The following is an 8,182-nucleotide window of genomic DNA, read 5'->3' on the forward strand; positions in this document are numbered from 1 at the left end:
GGGTTGTGGGCTCCATCCCCAGTAGGGGATGTACAGGAGGCAGTTTATAGATGATTTTCTCTTATCATTGATGTTTCTATCTCTCCAGCTCCCTTCCTCCCTGAAATCAATAAAAAATATATATTTTAAAAGAATTAAACAACACATGCAAAATGCAGGTTTCAATTTCATGAATCTTTTGTTTCTCATTCAGCCAGAAGTTATTATGTAACCTAAATTTCAGGAACATCATTAATATTATTGTGTTTGAAACAAAAAGAATAGATGTGACAACTAAATGTAATGTGGTATTTTTATTGAATCCTGGAACAGAATAAAAGGATAGTGATAGAAATCTGAATAAAATATGTATTTTAGTTAATATTATTATATATCAATATTAATTTCTAAATTTTGGTAAATATACCATGATTATGTAAAATATTAACATTAGAGGAATGTAGGCAAATAATATATGAACATCATAGTCTCAAGTCCTTTGTAAATTCAAAATCATTTCAAATGTACATGTTAAAAAATTGTAAGCATATGCCTACCATGTGACCCAGGCACTCCACTTTCAGATAGTTAAAAAAGAGAAATGAAAGCATATGCCTGTCCAGAGACTTGTACAAAAATGTTCACAGCAGCTTTAGTCCTATTAAGTAAAAACTAGAGGAGAAATATAAACATATTTATATGTAAAAAATATCTGTGTCATGAGTAGGTCCTAGCTCTTTTTTTCCAAGTTCAACCCATATGATAAAATTTATAAATTTAAGAATAATTATTTATTCACAGAGATAATACTAAGCTGCATAAATTTTCATAATTTAACCTAACCAGTAATTTTCTAGATAGTATAAAAATTAAAATACTCTTCACATAAATTAATAAGCCTGTAATTGAATAAATTATACAAAAATTCTGGTATCAAATTAAAATAAATTAGAAACATTTAAAAAAGTGAATGTTTATTTACTAATATGTCATTCACTCTCTCTTATGCCAATACAAAAAAGAAGTAGTCTGTTTATGACTAGGAGATGACTAGGGGTAATAGTGAGTAGTGCTACTTCCATTTAAATTCCTTGATTCTTGGACCTGTAAATCCTGGCTATTAAAGAACAGAACCTGATATTGAATGGTGATTCAGAGTATATAGAGGATCCTTGGAATGTTTCCCCAATACTACAATTCATTGCCACCTAGCTGGTGCTGTCACTGAGTCTTTAAAGGTCATTTCATTATTCTATCAAAGTGACTGCTTCAGCCTTAGCTGGTTTGGCTCAGTGGATAGAGTGTCAGCCTGGGGATTGAAGGGTCCTGGCTTCTATTCTAGTCAAGGGCACATGCCGGGGTTGTGGGCTCGATCCCCGGGGGGAGGAGAGGGGATTCAGGAGGCAGCTGATCAATGATTCTCTCTCATCATTGATGTTTCTCTCTCTCTCTCTCTCTCTCTCTCTCTCTCTCTCTCTCTCTCTCTCCCTTCCTCCCTGAAATAAATAAAAATACATTTAAGAAAAAAAAGTTGGCTGCTCCAGAATGGTGGGGAACGTGATAAGAGCAGTAAATTACCTAAGTATAGAAACATTACCTCTTGTTTTGCTGTGAATTGAGTTCCTGATAAGAAGCCGTGCTATGTAGAATACCATGAGGGTGCATAAGGCGTCCTGTAAATCCAAAGACGGTAGTTTTTGCCAAATAACTGAATGCACAGAAGGCAAAGTCATATCCACTGTATCTAGTCCAGTTAGAAGAAAATATTGTCCCTTCCATAATGGAAGCAGTACAATATAATCAATCTGTAACCAGGGAGCTAACTGGTCTACCTGAAAAATGGTACCATATAGAGAACTCAGTTTTAGTCTCAGGTTCTCAGCAATGGCTATACCCAGTATGGCCTTGGATAGTAGAAGTCTGTGTTGCTGAGCCCTTGCATAACCTCCAACTCTGTCACATGGTCACTTTGTTCATGAGCCCATTGGTGAATGACAGGAGTTGTTGGAAAAAATAAGTTAAATTATATTCAATAAATCATTCTATCCACTTGATTATTAAAATCTTACCCTGCTGAGGTAACTCTTTGTTTGAGGATTAACATGTTTTTTTACCCATTCATAAAGATCTATCCATATACATTTTCTTAAGATTTCCTTGTCACTGAGATCCTAACATGGTGGGCAGAAGGACTGCAGTGAGGAGAGCATGTGAGTAAGTAAAGGAGTTAAGAAGGTAGTATGTGAATGTATGTGGTGTGTGTGTGGGGGGGGGGGAGTGAGGGACAGTTAGATCTCGCCGGAGTCTTGGGGACTGGCAGATTGGGCTATCCTGGAAAAGGAGGCACTGCTACCACAACAGGCACTCCCAGGCTGGGTGCGGCTTGGGTACAGAGACCATGCCATCTCAAATTGGGGAACAGCGGAGGCCAGGAGCACAGCCACACCAACATTTAGACTGCCCTTGGTTACCACCCCAAACCCGTCCAGCAAGCATCTCACCAGCCATAACTTGCCAGGGACCACTACCGCTCCCCTGCAGTGAGTGGTGCCCTACCTCACCTGAGGCTCCCAAATGTCTGCAGTGACCAAAGGTCAGAGAGACCTCCAGTGAAGCACCTCCTTGCTAGGGATCCCAGACCCCATGCTCCCGGACCCCGAGCTCTAGGACTCCGCCCTGTGAGTGCAAGCCAGAGGGAACCTGCACCTCTCCCTGCACAGGCCCCAGGACCACTCCAAAGGAGCAAGCCTGTGACACCAGTCTGGACACTCTGCCCAGCCGCTGGGGCCTCGCAGATGGGGCAAGCCAGGGGTCCTAGGGTGCCAACTTGTCCCAGGTGTCTCGGCTGCACAGTGAATAGCATGCCAGAAGGCTCTGAGACCTCACAGGGAGTTGCACACCAGAGGATCCTAGGGCGACACCCTGTTGTGGGCCCCCCAAGCACAGCAGTGAGTTACATGGCAGAGGACCTCACAGGAAGTCACACACCAGAGGAACTGTGCTCATGTCCAGGCATCTGCAAGAGATAACTGAGGGACAATAATTGTGGGAGAAAGGAGTACAACTCAGAGCAGAGACAATAAAGGTGTGAGACTCAAGGCAGACCCACTCTGTAGGCTAAGGAGTCCCAAACCATTGGATCACTAGGGTCTTTGACATCTTAGACCTCAAGCAGGTTGCCCAAGGCCAGAAAGAGACTGAATCCACGAATACTCTATCCATTAAGGCTATCATTCAAATAATAACCTTAAATGTAAATGGATTAAATGCTCCAATCGAAAGACATAGGGTAGCCCAATGGATAAGAAAACATGACCCATATATCTGCTGTCTACAAAAGACCCACCTCAAAACATAGGACACTCACAGACTGAAAGTGAGGGATGGGGAAAAAAATTTTTTCAGGCAAATGGAAATGAAAAAAAAAAAATCTGAGGTAGCAATACTTATATCTGACAAAATAGATGTCAAAGTGAAAGCCAGAACAAGAGATAAGAAGGCCACTTCATAATACCAAAGGGATCAAAACAATAAGAGGATATAACTCTGGTAAGTATATATGCACCCAATAAAGGTGCACCCAAATACATTAAAAATATTTCTGGAACATAGCAAAGGAGAGATCAACAGCAATACAAAGTAGGGGAGTTTAATACCCCGTTGACATCACTGGATAAATATTCTAGACAAAAAATCAACGAAGAAACAGCAATCCTAAATGACTCACTAGATAAGATGGAACTAATTCACATCTTCAGAACATTCTACCCCAAAGCTACAAAATGTACATTCTTCTAAAGTGCACATGGGACATTTTCAAAGTTAGACCACACATTAGGACACAGGCTAAGTCTCTACAAATTCAAGAAGATTGAAATCATATTATGCATCTCCTCACATCACAATGGAATAAAATTAGAAATTAACTACTATAAAAACAAACACTTAGAGGCTAAATAGCATGCTATTAAACTAAGAATGGGTTACCAAGGAGATCAAAGAAGAAAACACACACACACACACAAAAAAAAAACACCAAAAAACAAAAAAAAAACAAAACAAAACAAAAAAAAACACCCTGGACACAAATGACAATGAAAACACAAAAATCCAAAATCTATGGGACACAGTGAAAGCAATCCTGAGAGGGAAGTTCATAGCATTACAGGCCTACCTCAAAAAACAAGAAAAACTGATAATAAGTTATCTCACCTGACAACTTAAAGAATTATAAAGACAGCAACAAGAAATCCCAGAGTAATTAGAAGGAAAGCAATAATAAAGATCAAAGCGGAAATAAATTATATAGATACAAAAAATACAAAAGATCAATAGAACCAAGAGCTGGTTCCTTCAAGGATAAACAAGATTGATGAACCTCTAGCCAGGTTCACCAAGAAGCAAAGACAGAGGACCCAAATAAATAAAATCAGAAATGAAAGAGGTGAAGTAACAACAGATCCCACAGAAATACAAAGGATTGTAAAAATATACTATGAATAACTCTATTCCAACAAACTAGACAAAATGGACATATTCTTAGAAAAACATAATCTTCCAAAACTCAATCAGGAAGAATCATAAAACCTGAATAAGCCAATGAAATTGAAGCAATTAAAAAATAAAACAAACAAATAAACAAACAAACTTCCAGCAAACAAAAGCCCTGGTCCAGAAGGCTTTACAGGGGAGTTTTACCAAACATTCAAAGAGGAACTAAAACCTACCTTCCTCAGACTATTTCAAAAAATTCAAGAGGAAGGAACCCTTCTAAGCACTTTCTATGAGGCCAACATTACCCTAATCTCAAAACCAGATAAAGACACTACAAAGAAAGGGAATTACAAGCCAATATCCCTGATGAATATAGAAGCTAAAATCCTCAATGATATATTAGCAAATCACATCCAGCAATACATTAAAAAAGATCATACACCACGACCAAGTGGGATTTATTCTGAGGATGCAAGGATGGTACAGTATCCACAAATCAATAAATGTGATACATCACATAAACAAATTGAGAGACAAAAAATCACATGATCATATCAATTAATGCAGAAAAAGCACTTGACAAAATCCAGCACCCTTTTTTGATTAAAAAAAAAAAAATCTCAGCAAAGTGGGAATAGATGGATCATACCTCAACATAATAAAAGTCTTATATGACAAACCTAGAGCCAACATAGTACTCAAAGGGAAAATATTAAAACCATTTCCCTAAGAACAGGAGCAAGACAGGGATGTCCACTTTATAAGTACCGCGCTCTAACCGATTGCGCCACTGGAGCCCCGGGATGCCCACTTTAAACACTCCTGTTTGACATAGTACTAGAAGTGCTAGCCATAGTGATCAGAAAAGAAGAAGAAATAAAAGGCATCCAAATTGGAAAATAAGAAGTAAAACTATCAATATTCACAGATGACATGATATTGTAAATAGAAAACCCTAAAGATTCCATAAAAAAAGAACTAGATTTAATAAATGAATTTGGCAATGTAGCATGATACAAAATTAACACCAAGAAATCTATGGCATCTTTACACATGAATAATGAATTCACAGAAAGAGAAACTAACAAAACAATCCCAACTACCATTGAACAACAACAAAAAGATACCTAGGAATAAACTTAACTAAGGAAGCGAAAGATGTGTACTCGGAAAACTACAGGATGTTGAAAAAAGATATAGAGGAAGATATAAAAAAGTGGAAGAATGTACTGTGTTCATGGATTGGTAGAATCAACATCATTAAAATGTCTATACTAACCAAAGCAACTTATAGATTAAATGCAATCCCCATTGAAATGCCACAGCATTTTCCCCAGAGCTAGAATATACTCTCCAAAAATTTATATGGAATAAATAAGACCCTGAATAACCGCAGCAATCCTGAAAAGGAAGAACAAAGTTGGAGAGGTCACAATACCAGATATCAAGCTATGTTACAAAGCTAAGGTTCTTTTTTTTTTAATAGGCTTTATTTTTTAAAGTAATTTTACATTTACAGAAAAACTAAAATAGTACAGAGCTGTCATGTACCTGGCATCAGTTTCACCAGTTACTAACACCCTACAGTGGTATGGTGTATTTGTTACATTTAATATTAATACATTACCACTAACTAAAGTCTGTATTTGCATTTCAATTGCAATTACATAAACAGTCAAAACAAAACTAGAAACCTACAAATTCAAATATATGCTGAAAATACATTAGAGTAATTGTCCATGCAGCTATGAGATAGGAAGTAAGAAATGTGACTAAAAGGGAATAAACAAATAAATGAAATAAGAGCTTTTCAGGAGCAGATAGCTGGTTACAAACTGAAAAGTAAAATGAACTAACTCAGGTATATAAAAAAAGGAAGAGGTTGAAGTGAGAATGACTTTAGGGTAAAGGACTGTCATACTCATTTAGCTGTTAAGTCCCACAGGAAAAGGGAATGAAATTTAGGTTATGAATTATTAGCATCTTAGTGAGCATGTCCATTTCCCCCATCTTCACCCCACCCCATACTGCATTATCTTTAATTAAGTACAAAGACTCTTCTAATCATGTCACGTCAGCTCATTTCACCAACTGTTTGGCCGCCAGTCTCTTGTCTCTCTCTTCAGCAATGGTGACGCGAATACCCTTTCCACGGGGAAGGGAAATCCATAGTTAGTTGCCTTTGCCGATAACAAAAATGTTGGAGAGCTGGGTGGCAAAGCTATTGCCAGTGGCATCTTTGACATGAACTATGTCAAAAGAACCAGGGTGTTTCTCTCTGTTGGTGATCACACCAATTATTCCCAGGTTGGCACCTGCGGTGATCATACACAGGTTACCGGTGTCAAACTTGATGAAATTAGTGATTTTGCCAGATTCCAAATCAACCTGAATGGTGTCGTTCACCTTGATCAGGGGATCAGGGTAGCGGATGGTACAAGCATCATGGGTCACCAGATGAGAGATTCCCTGTGTGCCCACAAAGATCTTCCTCACTTTGGACAGCTTGTATTTGACCTCCTTAGGTGTTATATGATGAACAGCAAAGCGACCCTTGGTGTCATAGACCAGACGGAAATTCTCTCCCGTCTTATTAATGCTGATGACATCCATAAAACCAGCAGGGTAGGTTACATCGGTTCAGACCTTGCCATTGATCTTAATGAACCGCTGCATGCAGATCTTCTTTACTTCATCTCCTGTTAGGGCATACTTAAGTCTGTTTCTTAGGAAAATGATGAGAGGGAGACATTCTCTCAGCTTGTGGGGACCAGTAAATGGATGAGGAGCAAATACCCCGGTCAGTTTATCCAGCATCCAATGCTTTGGAGCTGCTACACGTTTCAGATGCTTCTTGGGACCGTGAGTCATGGCTATGCTAGGCACGGAAAGAGGACTCTCTTCTTGCTAGTAAAAATGAAATGAAGTTTAAGAAAAGAAAGTAGTCACCCACCGTGCCTCGGTCTCCGACGCAATGGAGTCACACAATGGTGTCTGACACCCTGACCCCATGCCCTCTTGTGCTCATACCAAAGCCATGGTTCTTAAAACAGCCTGGTACTGGCACAAGAACAGACATACAGCTCAATGGAACAGAACAGAGAACTCAGACATCGACCCAAGCCATTATGGTCAATTAATAATTGACAAAGGAAGCAAGAAGATACAATGGAGTCAAGACAGGCTCTTCAATAAGTGGTGTTAGGAAAACTGGTCAGATACATACAAAAAAATGAAACTAGACCACCAACTTACACCATACACAAAAATAAACTCAAAATGGTTAAAGGACTTAAACGTAAGATGGGAAACCATAAAAATCATAGAAGAAGCCATAGGCAGCAAAATATCAGGCATATCTCATAGCAATATGTTTACCGATACATCTCCTAGGATAATGGAATCTAAGGAGAAAATAAACAAATGGGACTACATAAAAATAAAAAGCTCTGCACAGTAAAAGAAACCATCAACAAAACAACAAGAAAGCCCACTGCATGGGAGAGCATAATTGTCAATATTACATCTGATAGGGGTTTAATTTCCAAAATTTATAGGGAACTCATACAACTTAACAAAAGGACGATCAACAATCCAATTAAAAAGTGGGTAAAGGACTTAAATAGACACTTCTAGAAAGCAGACATACAGAAGGCAAAGAGGCACATCAAAAAATGCTCAAAGTCACTAATCATTCAACAGATGCAAA

The 8,182-nt window shown here is 38.4% G+C and overlaps 1 pseudogene across 1 annotated transcript; it reads right to left on the minus strand.

Moving 5' to 3' along the window:
* Positions 1–6,645: 6,645 nt before the first annotated feature.
* LOC308535955 (small ribosomal subunit protein eS4-like) lies at positions 6,646–7,290 on the minus strand (annotated as a pseudogene). Its single transcript has one exon. The product of its transcript is annotated as a small ribosomal subunit protein eS4-like (transcript).
* Positions 7,291–8,182: the final 892 nt, after the last annotated feature.

Source organism: Myotis nattereri, assembly GCF_964212035.1.
Source record: "Myotis nattereri genome assembly, chromosome: X".
In the NCBI taxonomy this organism is placed as follows: domain Eukaryota; kingdom Metazoa; phylum Chordata; class Mammalia; order Chiroptera; family Vespertilionidae; genus Myotis; species Myotis nattereri.